At 44.3% G+C, this 19,877-nt stretch overlaps 1 long non-coding RNA gene and 1 pseudogene across 1 annotated transcript; both read left to right on the top strand.

Annotated features, from left to right (window-relative positions):
* The first annotated feature begins 8,690 nt into the window (after positions 1-8,690).
* LOC112070112 (uncharacterized) lies at positions 8,691-10,952 on the top strand. The gene is made up of 3 exons (XR_002893842.2): positions 8,691-8,913; positions 9,091-9,373; positions 10,253-10,952. It is a non-coding gene; the product is annotated as an uncharacterized lncRNA (long non-coding RNA).
* A 2,757-nt stretch (positions 10,953-13,709) lies between these two features.
* LOC112070111 (E3 ubiquitin/ISG15 ligase TRIM25-like) lies at positions 13,710-14,847 on the top strand (annotated as a pseudogene).
* The last annotated feature ends 5,030 nt before the right edge of the window (positions 14,848-19,877 follow it).

The raw sequence follows: 19,877 nt of genomic DNA, 5'->3' as shown, positions 1-19,877 counted from the left end.
ATTCTTCCAAACATACCCTCGTAAAACTGACCATCATACCGATCCTCGAATTCGGCAATGTCATTTACAAAATAGCCTCCAACACTCTACTCAACAAATTGGATGCAGTCTATCACAGTGCCATCCATTTTGTCACCAAAGCCCCATATACTACCCACCACTGCGACCTGTATGCTCTCGTTGGCTGGCCCTTGCTTCATACTCGTCGCCAAACCCACTGGCTGCAGGTCATCTATAAGACTCTGCTAGGTAAAGCCCCGCCTTATCTCAGCTCACTGATCACCATAGCAGCACCCACCCGTAGCACACGCTCCAGCAGGTATATCTCATTGGTCACCCCCAAAGCCAATTCTTCCTTTGGCCGCCTCTCCTTCCAGTTCTCTGCTGCCAATGACTGGAACGAACTGCAAAAATCTCTGAAGCTGGAGACTCTTACCTCCCTCACTAGCTTTAATTAAGCACCAGCTGTCAGAGCAGCTCACAGATCACTGCACCTGTACATAGCTCATCTGTAAATAGCCCATCCAATCTACCTCATCCCCATACTGTATTTATTTATTTATCTTGCTCCTTTGCACCCCAGTATCTCTACTTGCGCATTCATCTTCTGCACATTCTACCATTCCAGTGTTTAATTGCTATATCGTAATTACTTTGCCACCATGGCCTATTTATTGCCTTACCTCTCTTATCCTACCTCATTTGCACATGCTGGATATAGATTTTCCTACTGTATTATTGATTGTATGTTTGTTTATTCCATGTGTAACTCTGTGTTGTTGTATGTGTCGAACTGCTTTGCTTTATCTTGGCCAGGTCGCAGTTGCAAATGAGAACTTGTTCTCAACTAGCCTATCTGATTAAATAAAGGTGAAATAAAATAAAAATAAATGGTGTTTTGTAGCAGGTTTTGTTTTTGGTTATTCATTCTCAATCTTTAAAAACTGAAGCCAGACTGCAACATTTTAGTATCCTAGCTAGTACTGTGGAATGTGTGTACACTTTACAGTGGTTCCTCCTTTAAAAGTTGCGAGCTTGCACCATGGGACTTAGAGGTACCCAGCGTCACGGCTTCATTGCTCCAGACCACTACAAGTTGGAGACAGAGCACTCATTATGCATTTGGGTCCCAAGGTTTTACATGACCAATCATATCGAGTGATTCCAATGATGAATTTGACGTGAGCCACCCATCCCTGGATGAAGATGGCTCCGCTGCGCGCTGTAAACAGCGCAATACATGGGACATAAAGTAGATGACTCAACTGTTGACGCTCTTGTGCGTACCATTCGGTCCGCAGGCCTTGTGTTTGACACGTATGCTAGCCTATTAGCCATGTTATGACTAAGTTGTGATCATTACCCTTGCTAGTTTACTTATCTATTGTTCACCTCATCCTTTTTTGCACTATTGGTTAGAGCCTGTAAGTAAGCATTTCACTGTGAGGTCTACACCTGTTGTATTGGGCGCACGTGACAAATACATTTTGATTTGATTTGATTTGATTGCCATTCCCAGCCTTAGTTACAGTCATCCGTTTTTGTTCAAAATATTGAGTCATTGAAACTGAAACAGTGCATCCCAGATCGGTGGAGGCAGCAAATAATCTACCAGGCCAGCTGTGAGTTACAACATGTTTTAGACTACCAAGAAAATTATTGGTGAATTATATTAATCATGCATTGAACTGCATCTATCTATTCTGCCAACAATGCCTATTTTTAAAACCTCTCATTAAGTTGGTTTTGTAGCATAAACTAGGAATTTTATATTTTTGACTGATTATGATTGTCTGTTTGTTTCAAATCTGCAAAGTAGTTAAAACCCTATCAGTTCCACTTTAAATGTCCAGTTCTCTGCCCTTTTGTATCTCTGATGTTGCAGTTGTTAATAACCAATCCGAGGACAGGCTTGAGTGAACAGGGTAGTCAGTTTAGGGTGTTATCATGTTACAATGTGTGTGTGTGTGTGTGTGTGTCATACACTACATAACCAAATGTATGTGGACACCTGCTCATCGAACATCTCATTCCAAAATCATGGGCATTAATATGGAGTTAGTCCCCCCTTTGCTGCCATAACGGCCTCCACTCTTCTGGGAAGGCTTTCCACTAGAAACATTGTTGCGGGCACTTGCTTCCATTCAGCCACAAGAGCATTAGTGAGGTTGGGCACTGATGTTGGGCGATTAGGCCTGGCTCGCAGTCGGCATTCCAATTCATCCCTAAGATGTTCAATGGGGTTGAGGTCAGGGCTCTGTGCAGGCCAGTCAATCTCGACAAACCATTTCTGTATGCTTTGTGCACTGGGGCATTGTCATGCTGAAATTGGAAAGGGCCTTCCCCAAACTGTTGCCACAAAGTTGGAAGCACAGAATTATCTAGAATGTCATTGTATGCTGTAGTGTTAAGATTTCCCTTCACTGGAACTAAGGGGCCAACCTGAACCATGAAAAACAGCCCCAGATCATTATTACTCCTCCTCCACCAAACTTTACAGTTGGCATTATGCATTGGGGCAGGTAGCGTTCTCCTGGCATCCGCCAAACCCAGATTAGTCCGTCGGAAGCCTGATTAATTATTCCAGAGAAGGCGTTGCCACTGCTCCAGAGTCCAATGGAGGCGAGCTTTACACCACTCCAGCCGACGCTTGGTATTGCGCGTGGTGATCTTAGGCTTGTGTGCGGCTGCTCGGCTATGGAAACCCATTTCATGAAGCTCCCAACTAACAGTTCTTGTGCTGACGTTGCTTCCAAGGGTAATTTGGAACCCGGTAGTGACTGTTGCAACCGAGGACAGACAATTTTTACACGCTTCAGCACTCGGCTATCCTGTTCTGTGAGCTTGTGTGGCCACCACTTCGATGAGCCGTTGTTACTCCTAGATGTTTCCACTTCACAATAACAGCACTTACACCGGGACAGCTCTAGCAGGGCGGAAATTTGACGAACTGACTTGATGGAAAGGTGGCATCCTATGACAGTGCCATGTTGAAAGTCATTGAGCTCTTCAGTAAGGCCATTCTACTGCCAATGTTTGTCTATGGAGATTGCATGGCTGTGTGCTCAATTTTTTACACCCGTCAGAAATGGGTGTGGTTGAAATAGCTGAATAGACTAATTTGAAGGGGTTTCCACATACGTTTGTCTGTATAGTTTAGCTTTGTAGCTTTACAGCTGTAATCTGATGAAGTAGGGCATGTTCATTAAAGTCCTACGGCCTGGACATAGCACAGCTAAGGTCACTGGGACAAGCTGTGTGTTTGTGTGTTGGTGTGTTGGTGTCTGTGTGATAGCTGGTGTCTCTCCAAAAACAAATGAGATGTCTATTTGCCCAGAAGGTGGGTTGGATGGAGGGATAGAAGGGCTCTCTGGAGAACAAATTAACACTGACAGACTAGCTCCAGATGGAGAGAACACCATCCCTCCAGCCAAGAGCTCTCTCTTTTCTCTCTCTCAATCTCTACCTCTTTCTCTCCCTCTATCATGTCCTCACACTGTCTCTCTCCACCGTGGTCAATGTGATCGAGTGGGATTTTCTACTACATCTTGTGTGTCTGCATCTGTGAAGAAAACAATGATTGGGAGATAGCTGTGATCCAAGATGATAAATATGAATAAGTTCTCACACACAACATGAGAAAACACACTGTCGCGTAGAGTAGCCCAGAAGGCTAAACTGAAAAACTTAACCTCTATCAAATAAAATTATGGCGGAGCTGCAGAAGTACTTCTGTGCAAGGGTGTTTATTTACATAGTGATTCCGGAAGAAAAACAGTACTGACAGCGAACGTATACATTATGGGACAGCTAAGACAGTGCTGCCCCCATCAACAGCTCAAACAAAATGTTCACCTCCCCCTCCCCTTTGAACTGACAAAGAGACATATCAATTATATACATTGCACTTTTGCAATCCGTTCATCATGATACAATATAACACAATATAACACATTTACAAAATCCCATCACTACTGACTTGGTGTCTTCCAATACGCCCATTCACATGAACGAGCCATTCGGGACAGGCACTACAAAGCCAGCCCGATTGCAGTAGCTCTGGTCCTTATCCCAGCATATGCGGAAGCGACGGAGAGGAGGAACAGAACAAACAAACAGCTCGCTCATTCATAACATTGATAAGTACAATAAATGTTGCTTAAATTAAACATGAACGCTTGTCTGTATATTCTTTATACCTTATTCCCGCTTTCATTTGCACACCACTCGTTCGCTCCCCCCCTCCTTTTCCCCTCAATTTTTATCCCTCTGTCTCTGTACCTATTCCAGTCTCTCCTCTCTCTCTCTCTCTCTCTCTCTCTCTCTCTCTCTCTCCTCTCTCCCTCTCTCTCCTCTCTCCTCTCTCTCTCTCTCTCTCTCTCTCTCTCTCTCTCTCTCTCTCTCTCTCTCTCTCTCTCTCTCTCTCTCTCTCTCTCTCTCTCTCTCTACTCTCTCTCTCTCTCTCTTCTCTCTCTCTCTCTCTCTCTCTCTCTCTCTCTCTCTCTCTCTCTCTCTCTCTCTCTTCTCTCTCTCTCTTCTCCTCTCCTCTCTCTCAATTCAAGGGGCTTATTGGCATGGGGAAACATGTGTTAACATTGCCAAAGCAAGTGAGGTAGATAATAACACAAAAGTGAAATAAAACAATACAAATTAACAGTAAACATTACACATACAGAAGTTTCAAAACAACAAGAAAGACATTACAAATGTCATTATATATATATACAGTGGTTGTAACAATGTACAAATGGTTAAAAGCACACAAGTTAAAATAAATAAGCATAAATATGGGGTTGTATTTACAATGGTGTTTGTTCTTCACTGGGTTGCCCTTTTCTTGTGGCAACAGTCACAAATCTTGCTGCTGTGATGGCACACTGTGGAATTTTCACCCAGTAGATGGGAGTTATATCAAAATTGGATTGTTTTCAATTCTTTGTGCATCTGTGTAATCTGAGGGAAAATATGTCTCTCTAATATGGTCCTACATTGGGCAGGAGGTTAGGAAGTGCAACTCAGTTTCCACCTCTATTTTGTGCGGCAGTGAGGACATAGCCCTGTCTTCTCTTGAGAGCCATGTCTGCCTACGGCGGCCGTTTCTCAATAGCAAGGCTATGCTCCTGAGTCCTGTACATAGTCAAAAGCTTTCCTTAAGTTTGGGTCAGTCACAGGTGTCAGGTATTCTGCCACTGTGTACTCTCTGTTTAGGGCCAAATAGCATTCTAGTTTGCTCTGTTTTTTTGTTAATTCTTTCCAATGTGTCAAGTAATTATCTTTTTGTTTTTCTCATGATTTGGTTGGGTCTAATATTGTGCTGTTGTCCTGGGCTCTGTGGGGTGTGTTTGTGGTTGTGAACAGAGCCCAGGACCAGCTTGCTTAGGGGACTCTTCTCCAGGTTCATCTCTCTGTAGGTGATGGCATTATGGAAGGTTTGGGAATCGCTTCCTTTTAGGTGGTTGTAGAATTTAACGGCTCTTTTCTGGATTTTTGATAATTAGTGGGTATCGGCCTAATTCTGCTCTGCATGCCATATTTGGTGTTTTCTACGTTGTAACAAGACGGAGGATATTTTTGCAGAAATTCTGCATGCAGAGTCTCAATTTGGTGTTTGTCCCATTTTGTGAAAATCTTGGTTGGTGAGCGGACACCCAGACCTCACAACCATAAAGGGCAATGGGCTCTATGACTGATTTCAAGTTTTTTAGCCAGATCCTAATTGGTATGTTGAAAAATTTATGTTCCTTTTGATGGCATAGAATGCCCTTCTTGCCTTGTCTCCCAGATCGTTCACAGCTCTGTGGAAGCTACCTGTGGTGCTGATGTTTAGGCCGAGGTATGTATAGTTTTTTTGTGTGCTCTAGGGCAGGGTGTCTAGATGGAATTTGTGGTCCTGGCGACTGGACCTTTTTTGGAACACCAATTATTTTGGTCTTACTGAGATGTTACTGTCAGGGCCCAGGTCTGACAGAATCTGTGCAGAAGATCTAGGTGCTGCTGTAGGCCCTCCTTGGTTGGTGACAGAAGCACAGATCATCAGCAAACAGTAGACATTTGACTTCGGATCTAGTAGGGGGAGACCGGGGTGCTGCAGACTGTTCTATGGTGCCCGCGCCAATTCGTTGATTATATATGTTGAAGAGGGTGGGGCTTAAGCTGCATCCCTGTTCACCCCAACGACCCTGTGAGAAGAAATGTGTGTGTTTTTAGCCAATTTTAACCGCACACTTGTTTTTTGTGTACATGGATTTTATAATGTCGTATGTTTTACCCCCAACACCACTTTCCATCAATTTGTATAGCAGACCCTCATGCCAAATTGAGTCGAAGGCTTTTTTGAAAATCAACAAAAGCATGAGAAGACTTTGCCTTGTTTTGGTTTGTTTTGGTTGTCAATTAGGGGTGTGTAGGGTGAATACATGGTTCTGTGTTGTACGGTAATTTGGTAAAAGCCAATTTGACATTTGCTCAGTACATTGTTTTCATTGAGGAAATGTACGAGTCTGCTGTTAATGATAATGCAGAGTATTTTCCCAGGTTACTGTTGACGCATATTCCACTGGTATTTGGGGTCAAATTTGTCTCCACTTTTGTGATTGGGGTGATCAGTCCCTGGTTCCAAATCTTGGGGAAGATGCCGAGAGCTAAGGACGATGTTAAAGAGTTTATAATATGGCCAATTGGAATTTGTTGTCTGTATATTGGATCATTTCATATAAGGATATCCATATCCACCGCACAGGCCTTTTGGGGTTGGGAGGTTTTTATTTTGTGTCCTGTAACTCATTCAAGGTAATTGGAGAATCCAGTGGGTTCTGGTAGTCTTAATAGTTGATTCTAGGATTTGTTTTTGATCATGTATATGTTTTTTGCGCTCTTTTCTTTGTTATATGAGCCAAAAAGATTGGAGAAGTGGTTACCCATACATCTCCATTTTGGATAGATAATTCTTTCCGTGTTGTTGTTTGTTTAGTGTTTTCCCAATTTTCCCCAGAATTGGTTAAGTCTATGGATTCTTCAATTACATTGAGCTGATTTTCTGACGTGCTGTTCCTTCCTTTTTCCGTAGTGTATTTCTGTATTGTTTTAGTGATTCACCATAGTGAAGGCGTAGACTCAGGTTTCGGGTCTCTATTTTTTTCTTGGATTTGGACAGGTTTCTCAATTTCTTTCTTAGATTTTTGCATTCTTTATCAAACCATTTGTCATTGTTGTTCATTTCATCTTCTCTCCTCTCTCTCCTCTCTTCTCCTCTCTCTCTCCTCTCTCTATATCTCTCTTCTCTCTCTCTCTCTCTCCTCTTTCTCTCTCTCTCTCTCAGTATTTTTTTGTCTCTTCCGCTGGTTGCTCTTTACTCCTCTCTCCACTCTGCGGGGGACGGCATATTAAACCAGGTTTCAATCCCAGATAAACACATTAACTCATATCAAATTTTGTTGGTCACATACACAGTTTAGCAGATGTTAAAGCAGGAGCAACAACATGCTCCAGGTGCAGTGAAATGCTTATCATTATGATCCAGCTCAACCATCACAACACCTCCTGCTCCTTCCTCCGGGGCTAACCGCAGAGAGAGACATCTATTTAATTTACTTTGGCAATGTAAACGCATGTTTCCCATGCCAATAAAGCCCATTGAATTGAGAACAGAGAGAAAGAAACAAAGCAAACAGAGATTCTGCTTCCTCCAGAACTGCAGAGAGAGAACAGCAATAGAGACAGAGAGAGAATGTCTATTCTGCTTCCGCCAGAACTGCAGAGAGAGAACAGCAATAGAGACAAAGAGAGAGAATGTCTATTCTGCTTCCTCCAGAACTGCAGAGAGAGAACAGCAATATAGACAAAGAGAGAGAATGTCTATTCTGCTTTATCCAGAACTAACTGTAGAGAGAGAACAGAGAGAGAGACAAAGAGAGAATGTCTAATTCTGCTTCCTCCAGAACTAACTGCACTGCACAGCTACAGAGCCACACTACCATTCAGCGCTATGACTGAAGCTGAGAATCAGGATGGTGTTATTTCCTGGTGTGTGTGTCTGTATAATGGTTACAGATGTTTGCAGCCATGGTGTTTTGCTTGCTAAAAGCCCTGAAAGTGGATCTGGAGTAGTCTGGGGGGAGAGAGAGGGAGAGAGACACAGCTGCATGTGAGCTCCCATATTTTTCAGCATGTTTTTACAAAAAGATAGATTTAGAGTTAGATAAACTTAGATTTTTCGGCAAGGACATATACAGGATGCTACCCTCCGCAACATAACCTTCACTCCAAATCAAAACTCCAAACCTACAACCTGATTTTGGACAAAATTACCTTGAAGGATTCCCTTTTTACAGTTTTTCTCGATTGCTTGAACACAAATACTGGTTCCTGTAGCACAAAAATCCATACCCTTACGTCATTCCCAAAAACACACACACGTTTCCCATAACCGTAAACACTATTCACCTGTTTCCACTTTTCAATATTCAAAACTCTTTCTGCAAAACCTTACAAAAAAGTGGACAAATAAATCATTCATTGCACTATAAATTCATTCACCAAACACATACTCTAAATATAATTAACTAAAATTATCACAACCTCAAAGAGCACACCTTTCTCCAGGTGCAAACACTAAGCCTCAAAATTGTTAACACACCAATCAGAATTGCAGGATCAATAAATAGGGCCTAGAGGCATGTCCATGTGCTTTGGAACAATGGATCCTAACAATGCCGAAGTTGCAAGACAACAGAGAGGAAGAGGACAACAACATCAACAACAAAGACAGGTCATCTCAGATGAAATCCGTGCCACCCTAGTTCATCATGTGCTCATACATGGGAGGACTATGAGAGAAGCTGGACAGCTAGTGGAACCCAATCTAAGCCGTTACACAGTTGCATCCATTGTCCGTACTTTCAGAAAGGAAAACAGGTAATTTGCCTTTTTACTGTGATACATATAATGTTGTAGTGCATATAGACTGAATCTCCACTTTGTTCTCAGTGTAGTTTGTACCACAGTAATGGATGACCATAGGTCAGTAATGGATGACCATAGGTCAGTAATGGATGACCATAGGTCAGTAATGGTCAAATTTCATTTTTGCAGAACTGAGAGGCAGCCATCTATGGGAGGTAGGTGGAGACTTCTCACAGCTGAGCAGGAGACTGCCCTGGTGAATACGGTGATTGCCAATAATGCCATCCGTTTGAGGGAAATTCAAACCCAAATAGTTGAAGACCAGATAGTCTTCCAAGGAATTGACAGCATCAACACTTCCACCATTGACTGGGTCTTTCAGAAGAACCACATAAGGACAAAGCAGCTGTACCGTGTGCCTTTTGAAAGGAATTCAAACAGAGTTAAGGAGTAACGATTCCAATATGTGCAGGTAATTGCTATACTGTACAGAATTTTTACGGTATGTAGAGTATGGCCCATCTCTCCAGCATTGTCACGTTCCTGACCTGTTTTCTGTTAGTTTTGTATGTGTTAGTTGGTCAGGACGTGAGTTTGGGTGGGCAGTCTATGTTTTCTGTTTCTATGTTGGTTTAAAGGGTGACCTGATATGGCTCTCAATTAGAGGCAGRTGGTTTTCATTTCCTCTGATTGAGAGCCATATTAAGGTAGGTGTTTTCACACTGTTTGTTTGTGGGTGGTTGTCTCCTGTGTCTGTGTCTATGTTGCACCATACGGGACTGTTTCGTTCGTTCGTCGTTTTATGTAGTCATTTTCCTGTTCGTTCGTTCTGCGTTACATGTAAGTCCTTACGTTCAGGTTTGTCTACTCCGTTTGTTTTGTTTAGTTTTAAGTGAAGTTCGTGTTGTCGTCTTTACTTTAATAAATATCATGTCAAATCACAAGTCTGCATTTTGGTTCGATCCCTGCTCCTCCTCTTCGTATGAAGTGGAAGAGGAACGCCGTTACAGAACCACCCACCAACAAACAGTGTGAAAACACCTACCTTAATATGGCTCTCAATCAGAGGAAATGAAAACCACCTGCCTCTAATTGAGAGCCATATCAGGTCACCCTTTAAACCAACATAGAAACAGAAAACATAGACTGCCCACCCAAACTCACGTCCTGACCAACTAACACATACAAAACTAACAGAAAACAGGTCAGGAACGTGACAAGCATATAAATACAGTAATGTGTTACAGTAACTGTGTTACAGTAATTGTAGTACACAATCTTTCATTCCAGTACAGTAGTACACTACTGTATTTGTAGTACAGTAAAAAAACATGTTTTTTTACTTCTGTAGAGAATCTGAACTGGATGCCATGGCTGACCCACAGGAGTACATCTTCATCGACGAGGCAGGGTTCAACCTAACAATAAAGCGCAAAAGGGGGAGCAACATCATTGGTCACCGTGCCATCATACAAGTTCCTGGCCAGAGGGGAGGAACGTAACCCTATGTGCAGCCATCAGCAATCGTGGCGTCCTCCACCGCCATGTCAAAGTGCGTCCATACAACACGGCACAACTCCTTCAATAGCTGCACAATAACATTATTCAACAGGAAGAGGAGCAGGGCAACCAGAGCAATCCCAATATGTTGTCATTTGGGAAAACGTGAGTTTCCATTGGGCTGCTCTGGTTCGCGCCTGGTTCAATGACCACCCCAGGTTCACCGTTCTTTTTTTGCCAGCATATTCCCCATTTCTGAATACAATTGAGGAATTCTTCTCAGCATGGCGGTGGAGAGTGTATGACCGTAACCTCTACGCACAGCAAAACCTCCTGGAGGCAATGCTGGACGCTTGTGGTGATGTGCCTGTGGAGTCTATCCAGGATTTTCTAAGGCATTTTTCCCACGCTGTCTGGGCAGAGCAAACATAATGTGTGACGCTTATGAGATATTATGGCCTGACCCAGACCTGAGACAAGATGATGAGAATGCTGATGCTGAGTAACTTGTACATTTGCTGCATTTGGAAATAAAGCTTTTGGAAATTGGGTATTTTACTGTGCATGGACTCTTCCTTACATGTTTTGTCAGTGTGACATTTCAAAAATGTCAGTTTTTTTGACCGAAACAGCATATACAGCGGCGAACAAGGACAGGAGCCGACTTCGGCAGAAGTCGTGACAGCGGTATGACAGCTGCGTGGTCCCATGGAGTTTATACTTGCATACAATTGTTTGTACAGATGAACGTGGTACCTTCAGGTGTTTGCAAATTGCTCCCAAGGATAAACCAGACTTGTGGAGGTCTACAATTTTTTTCTGAGGACTTGGCTGATTTCTTTTGATTTTCCCATTATGTCAAGCAAAGAGACACTGAGTTTGAAGGTAGGCCTTGAAATACATCCACAGGTACACCTCCAATTGACTCAAATTATGTCAATTAGCCTATTAGAAGCTTCTAAAGCCATGACATAATTTTCTGGAATTTTACAAGCTATTTAAAGGCACTGTCAACTTAGTGTATGTAAACTTCTGACCCACTGGAATTGTGATTCAGTGAATTTGAAGTGAAATAATCTACCAGTAAACAATTGTTGGAAAAATTACTTGTGTCATGCACAAGAAATTTGTGGAGTGGTTGAAAAACGAGTTTTAATGACTCCAACCGAAGTGTATGTAAACTTCCGACTTCAACTGTACTTCATAAGTAATGTCCAAATAATTCCCCCCTGGAATGTTTTAGAAAATGTAATTATGTCATATAAATTCAGGAAGAGGGCAACACCTTCCTCTTCATAAGCTTCTATATTCAGTTGATTGTAGAGGAAGGAAGTCTATTTACAGTGTATTTACAGAGATTGGTTGCGGCTGCATCCCAGATGGCACCTTTTTCTATATATATTGCACTGCTTTTAACCAGACCCCTATGGGCCCAGGTCAAAAGTATTGCACTATATAAAGAATAGGTTACCATGGGATGCATGCCATGGTCTAATGAATGACCTTGATCTCTATAAACCACATCCTACCACAACCCACCACAGGTACCTGATCACCAGCTGGCTTATACCTGGAGCTCTGCAGACCTGGGTTTAAAAAAAATATATAATAATAGCAAATTACAACGCTGGGCTTGCCTGGTGCACTAGAATCAATACAACAGTATCAAAAGGGCAAATCCTGCCGATCTGGCACTCCAGGCAGGCTACAGCAAATGCTACGAGTATACTTGAAAGATGTCAAATACTATTAGAACCCAGCTACACGGTTCTGGTGCCAGAGGCTGCAGCTATAAGCATAGTAGAATGACCCGTGTTAGATGATAACGGTTGAGTCAAAGACTTTGGCTGCAGATTCATCTAAGGCGGCCATTTTGTTGGATTAGACACAAAGTCCTTGGCAATCAATACCTCTCTCTTCTCCCCATGTTCACACCCAGAGACAAAGAGGAGAGGGGGGTGAAAGAGAGGGGGAGAGGAGAAAGGCTGAGAAATAATAAAAGTTGTGATGGATTGTCTCCGTCTTCCTATCTCTCTCTCTCCGTTACTCCCCCTCTCTCTCCCTATTCCGATCCCTCTCTCTCCCTCTCTCTCTCTCTCCCTTACTCCCCCTATCTCTCCCTATTCCTATCCCTCTATCTCTCCGTCACTCCCCCTCTCTCTCCCTATTCCGATCCCTCTCTCTCCCTCTCTCTCTCTCTCCCTCCCTCACTCTCCCCCTCTCTCCCTATTCCTATTCCTCTATCTCCCTCTCTCTCTCTCCCTCTCTCTCTCCCTCTTATAAAGGCCTGAGAAGGATGGTATTTGCTTGACAGATTCAGGTGCAATTTGGTTACTGATTAAACAGAAAATCCAGACCGAGCTGAATGAGAATGTAATTGTTGAGTCTGGCAGCGTGGCAGTCATGGTAGGCCTTCCTGTTGCTTGTGGGGAGAAAAGCTTCTCTGACAGGTTGAATCTCTAGTTAATAGTTTAGGTCTGCTCTCTGTCATATGCTGTCTCTTCAAACACCAGGAGAGAGCACTGAAAAGAGCTAAAGAGAGAGGGAGTCAGATTGAAGGATAGATAGAGAGAGAGAGAGAGAGAGAGCAGACTGAGAGAGGGATATTGAGACTGTGGGAGTATGAAAGAGATAAAAGGAGTGGGAGGATTAGAAACTGAAGGAGAACAAAAGACAGAGAGGAATAATCAGGCCAATTCCCTCTGTTTTCTACCCAGGAGGAGTCATTTGTGTGTGTGTGCGTGTGTGTGCATGTGTCCGTACGTGCGCGCATGTATGTGTGGGTGTGTTTGTGTGATTAATGATTAATGCAATCTGCATTTTATGGGCTGTTTTACTCTGTGCATTTAGAATGAATAATGAGATGTTTTCCGCATTTGCCTATAAACCCAGTCCAGAAAAGAACATTACATTATCTCTAAAAAAGAAAAACATCTCTGATATTTAGATCTCTAAAAAGAACAATAATACAGATTATAATACAGGCACTGAGACAGTATTTTTATTGCACTCCGTAAGCAGATGTTGGTGTTGTTCTAATGTTTGAGAACAGACCAGAAGCAGACGCACACACGCACACGCACACACACACACACACACACACACACCACACACACACACACACACACACACACACACACACACACACACACACACACACACAACACACACACACACACAATGCGCACTTTCTCCCCCTCTAGTTTCTCTATATTTCTCTCTCTCCCCCTCCCACGAACGTTCTACTGAGGAAACAAAACTGATCTCTGTGTCATCTGTCTGTGTGAGAGTGAACAACAACAGTCCAAATGGCTCTGCGGGGAGTTCTACCGGACCAGGACCAGTTCTGTTGTCTGTCTGTCTGGAACTACTGAAGGAGCCGGTGGCTATTCCCTGTGGACACAGTTACTGTAGAAGCTGTATTGAGGGCTACTGGGATCAGGATGATCAGGGCATCTACAGCTGTCCTCATTGCAAGCAGACCTTCACTCCAAGGCCTACTCTGAGGATAAATAACATGTTGGCTGAAGTGTTGGAGACACTGAAGAAGACAGGACTCCAGGCTGCTCCCCCTGTTCTGTGCTATGCTGGACCTGGAGATGTGGCGTGTGATTTCTGCACTGGGACCAGAAAGCAGAAAGTCTTCATGTCCTGTCTGGCATGTCTGGTGTCTTACTGTGAGACTCACCTCCAACTTCACTATGATGTTCCTGGACTAAAGAAACACAAGCTGGTCAAAGCCACCATACAGTTACAGGAGAAGATCGGCTCTCATCATGACAAACTGCCGTACGGATCAACAGTGTATGTCTATTGTGTGTGATGGATGAACATAATGGCCATGATACAATGTCAGCTGCAGCAGAGAGGCAGAGAAGCAGGTTAGACCAGAACAACTGGTTGGTGACTCTGTTAAACAGTAGGAAGGCTGTTTGAATAGGAGAGATCAAGAAACATCGTTATTGAAATGAAATCGACTCACAGCAGAAGAAATATGATTATCATAAATTATCCAAATCGATCAGCTTCTTCTAAAGTCAAACTCCATTATCATCCTGAATGCTCTTTTGAGTCCAACGTTCAGTCTCTGTGATACATGTCATGTACAGTAAGAACATATAATCATTCAATCAACTGTGTGCTATGGTGACAAGTGAACTATTGGACACAAAAATTGATAGCTCAATGAAGAGTGTTCCTCCACAGAGTCAGCTGGGGATGAGTCAGCAGAAGCTCCAGCAGAGAGTCCAGGAGAGAGAGAAGGTGCTGAAAGAGTTCCAACAGGCTGTGGAGTCTCTCAAGGTGAGTATTATTATTGACCAGTGGTGATGCACCATTTCACTTCCCTCCTCCAGCCAACCAGAGAGAGAGAGAGGCTACTCTCCAATCCACTATGGAGAACAGTCTGGCTGGGCTACAACTATAGATAGAGAGGGAATAGACTGATTATATCAGGATAATGTAAGACCCAGATGCAGAATGTGTAGAAGTAATAATGTTAATTACAACAACAGAAGCAAAGGTACTGGATGGCAGGGAACTCTGCTGCCTACGGTCCTGCTTCCCTATTGCCCAGCTGAGTGCCGTTGCCAGGCATGAAGTGGGAAGGATGGTCTCGGGTTCTGGGGTAGCGGTGGGACAGTGAATCCGGCATGACATTCTTGGATCCTGGCCAGTACGAGAGGGAGAAGTTGAACCGTGTGAACTGCAGAGCCCATCTAGATTGCCTTGAGTTGAGGCGCTTGGCGGTGCGGAGATACTGCAGGTTCTTGTGGTCAGTCCACATGATGAACGGATGTTCCGCCCCCTCCAGCCAGTGCCTCCATTCCTCCAAAGCCATCTAAACAGCAAGAAGGTCCCGATTCCCCACATCGCAGTTCTTTTCCATGGCGTTGAGGCGATGGGAGAAGAAGGCGCAGCAATGTATCTTGAGGTCAAGGGCAGAACGCTGGGACAGGATACCCACCACTCCGACGTCTGAAGCATCTGCCTCCACCACGAACTGACAAGATGGGTCCGGATGAACTAGGATGGGAGCTGTGATGAAGCGATGTTTGAGGTCACGGCACATCCGGTCAGCAGCTGGGGACCACGTGAATGGAACCTTGGGCGAGGTGAGTGCTGACAGGGGGGAAACCAGGGTGCTGTAACCCCAGATAAAGCGGCGATAGAAATTGGTGAACCCCAGGAAACGTTGCAGCTGCACCCATGACGTAAGCTGAGGCCAATCCATCACTGCTCTCACCATCCTGGCATCCATCTGAACACTCCCAGCAGAGATTATGTAACCCAGAAAGGGGATGGTGGAGAGATGAAACTCGCATTTCTCCGCCTTCACAAACAGCTGATTTTCCAGAAGGCGTTGAAGGACCTGCCGGACGTCGAACAGGTGTTCTTGAGGGGAGCGGGAGAAGATGAGGATGTCATCAATGTGGACGAAGACGAACCGGTTTAACATGTCGCGGAGAACATCATTCACCAGAGCCTGGAACACAGCAGGGGCATTGGTGAGGTCAAAGGGCATGACCAGATACTTGTAGTGGCCACTGGCCGTGTTGAAGGCGGTCTTCCACTCGTCCCCCTCTCATATCCGCACCAGGTGGTAGGCATTCTGTAGATCCAGCTTGGAAAACACAGTGGCCCCCTAGAGTGGCTCGAATGCCGAGGACATGAGTGGTAGCAGGTAACGGTTCTTAACCGTAATGTTGTTGAGTCCCTGGTAGTCAATGCGCCGGTACAGGGACTTGTCCTTTTCTCCACAAAGAAGAAGCCTGCACCGGCGGGACAGGAAGAGGGACGGATAAATCCAGCAGCTAGGGAGTCCCCAATGTAGGTATCCATAGCCTTGGTTTACGGTCCCGACAGAGAGTACAGATGTCCCCGGGGTAGCGTGGTGCTAGGGAGAAGGTCAATCCCGCAGTCATAGGGTCAGTGCAGCAGAAGCGATGTGACCCGGGCCTTGCTGGACACCTCCCGGAGGTCCTGGTACTCCGCGGGAATGGCAGAGAGGTCCGGGGCACCTTCCGAGCCCCCAGGAAGGCGTTCCGGTACAGGTTGTGCTGACTTCAGGCAATGGGCGTGGCAGAACGGGCTCCAGCCCATGATGGCACCAGTAGACCAGTTAATGAGGGGATTGTGTCGTTGAAGCCAGGAGAATCCCAATTGCACGGGAATCAGAGGGGACTTGATGTAGGTGGATGGGAGTGGTGTTGTGGGTGACTCGGCCTATAGAGCGCCCGTCCAGGGCTCTAATGTCCATGGGAATGGAGAGGGGCTGAGTGGGGATGTTCAGCTCGGACGCCAGGGTATTGTCCAAAAACTCTCGTCGGCCCCAGAGTCAATGAGAACACAGCAGAATGCTGTGCGAGCAGGGGAAGCAGGAACATTCTCCATATAGTCCTTGCTCCTACCGGTGAGCCTGGCTTCTTTAGAGGACAAGAGGACACAAAATTACCAAGAGTCCCGCAGCCCAGCTCTGCCTAGTGGCATAGGCTCTGGAAGCTGTGATTCGGCCGTCTACGGCAGCCCTCGGGGCAGATATGCAACCCTCGGGTCCTCTTAGCAACGAGACCGCCGGGAGCTTCTGGGTTGACTCGGAGGCGTCCGTGCAAAATCAAATTTCCTCTCCCTCTGTCGTTCCTGTAGTCGCCCATCGATTCGGATGGTCAAAGCGATGAGGAAATCGAGATCCGTAGGTAACTCACGAGCAGCAAGCTCATCCTTGACCACCTCCGAGATGCCGTGCAGGAACATATCAAACAGTGCTTCCTGGTTCCAAGCACTCTCCGCTGCCAATGTGCGGAAATCCACCACTTAGTCAGCCACACTGCAGGACCGAAGCTGGATTAGCCTCCGGGCAGCTTCTCTCCCGGAGAACAGGGCGTGAAAAACCTTCTTCACCTCTGCCACGAATCCCTCCAGGCTAACGCATATGGCCAGCTGCTGTTCCCATACAGCAGTAGCCCAGGTGAGAGCCCTCCCGGACATCAGCTTGAGGAGATAGGCTATCTTTATCTGACTTAGAACTTGTATTGTTCTAATTCCCCTCATTGGTCTCTGCTCTGCTCTTCTTTCAGACTCCTGTCAGTTCACACTGGACCTGAACACAGCACATAAAAACGTATATCTGTCTGAGGGGAACAGAAAGGTGACAACTACAGGCCAAGATCAGCCGAGGCTACATACAGACAGCGGTTAGTCAGGCTGATTGAGGTAGTATGTACATGTACATATGGTTAAAGTGACTATGCATATATGATGAACAGAGTAGCAGTAGCGTAAAAAGAGGGGTTGGTGGGTGTTGGGACACAATGCAGATAGCCCGGTTAGCCAATGTGCAGGAGCACTGGTTGGTCGGCCCAATTGATTACCTGTTCAGGAGTCTTATGGCTTGGGGGTAAAAACTGTTGAGAAGGCTTTTTGTTCTAGACTTGGCACTCCGGTACCGCTTGCCATGCGGTAGTAGAGAAAACAGTCTATGACTGGGGTCGCTGGGGTCTTTGACAATTTTTAAGATGAACATTCATGATATCCTGTGCTGGATGGTGAAGATGGTGCTAATACATCCTCTGTTGGTATGTCAGCCTTCTTACTCTGAGCCAACGCTTCATCAAGCTACCACATATGTATATGATACGTTAAAGAACCCAATTGGTGCCCAGATTATTTAGAACAATTCCTATGCTTGGGAAGAGATGAATTTAATGATTAATTATATGTGTAACCCTCTTACCAGACTCGAATTTGACTCTCACAATATTACCTAACATAGAATATCTCAACAGCATGGGATGTCAGGTGTGAAGGACATCTCCAATAAGAATCCCTGTTGTAAACTCGCTAGGGTGATGACAACTAGGGTAGTAACTTCAGATGGATTGATTATAGATTTTTGTTATTGTATAAGGATATGCTTTCTCATGCATTAAATTAAATTGAAACAGTAAATGACTCCACCAAGGCAACATACATAAGGTTCAATATGTGTATTATTACATTTTCAAAGCACCACATCAAAATAAAAATAAAATAATAAACCCCAATGAGTCATGCACAACCCATATCCAAATTATTTCAAGCTTGCTTAATAAACAAATTAGGCACATTTGGGCAGTCTCGATACAAAATTTGGAGCAGAAATGCAATGGTTCATTAGATCAGTCTAACACTTTTCACATACACTGCTGTCATCTAGTGGTCAAAATCTAAATTGCACCTGGGCTGGAATAATACAGTATGGCCTTTCTCTTGCATTTCAAAGACGATGGTACAAAAAAAGAACGGTTGTTTTTCCTTTGTATTATCTTTTACCAGATCTATTGTGTTACATTCTCCTACAATCCTTTCACATTTCCACAAACTTGAAAGTGTTTCCTTTCAAATGGTACCAAGAAAATGCATATCCTTGCTTCAGGGCCTGAGCTACAGGGAGTTAGACCTGGGTATGTCATTTTAGGAAGAAAAAAAGAAAAAAAAAGGGATGGATCCTTAACTTGAAACAACCACATATTTAGCCATGGAACACGTTCTGATTGGCCAGTGAGCGGTCAAGCCTCAACACACCTTCAACTTGTGTATTCATCAATACCCATCCCATTCATGCCATGCCAGCTACTGTGCCCATAATTCTGGTTATGAAAATAGCAAAAATATTTCAGAAATTTTCATTCAATCCATTTACAATCATATTATAGATTTTTTCTGACAGGTGGATAGCGGTAATCCCCTAGCACAGGGCTTAGATACAGTAATTGGGTATTTCAGTTCCAGACCAACCGTGCTAATAAAAGTGGTATACGGGTAATGGAGTTGTAAATACACAAAGCAGCCGGAATACTAATAGACAACATCTTTCATCTTTAGCAGAAAAGAACATTCTCTGACTGAAAAAGATATAGATATGACAAAAACTCATAGTTGAAGAATACAGTGTCAGATTGGAGATTGGATGTTGATCATGATTGATTAGTCATGCAGGATGAGTGCCAATAAATTGTCTGTCACATGAGATGATTGAGATGACGGTTGCTTTGATTGACAACATAAAGATATGTCCTGTTGATCTCCGTATTTTGTCTCCGTCTAAGTTTTAATTGTCCTATAGTTCCACTCTCTGAACCCTCCAAATGCTGTGTTACAAAAGTATAGTCGAGGCAGGAAATGAATCCAGGCAGGTGTCTCATGCTCAGTGATTCATTGTTACAGTAATTCTTCCATCAATTTCTTCCTCCCTATCTTCATTGACCTTCTACCATTTTACAGTGATAACAGTGATAGTGGCGTGGCGAGAATCTGTCTCCGCACCACGTGCTCTCACCACTGGTGTCCCCCAGGGCTCTGTTCTAGGCCCTCTCCTATTCTCGCTATACACCAAGTCACTTGGCTCTGTCATATCCTCACATGGTCTCTCCTATCATTGCTATGCAGACGACACACAATTAATCTTCTCCTTTCCCCCCTCTGATAACCAGGTGGTG

Source organism: Salvelinus sp. IW2-2015, unplaced genomic scaffold (genome assembly GCF_002910315.2).
Source record: "Salvelinus sp. IW2-2015 unplaced genomic scaffold, ASM291031v2 Un_scaffold1221, whole genome shotgun sequence".
In the NCBI taxonomy this organism is placed as follows: Eukaryota; Metazoa; Chordata; class Actinopteri; order Salmoniformes; family Salmonidae; genus Salvelinus; species Salvelinus sp. IW2-2015.
The sequence above is the reverse complement of the archived record's forward strand: the minus strand, read 5'-3'. Positions and strand labels throughout refer to the sequence as shown.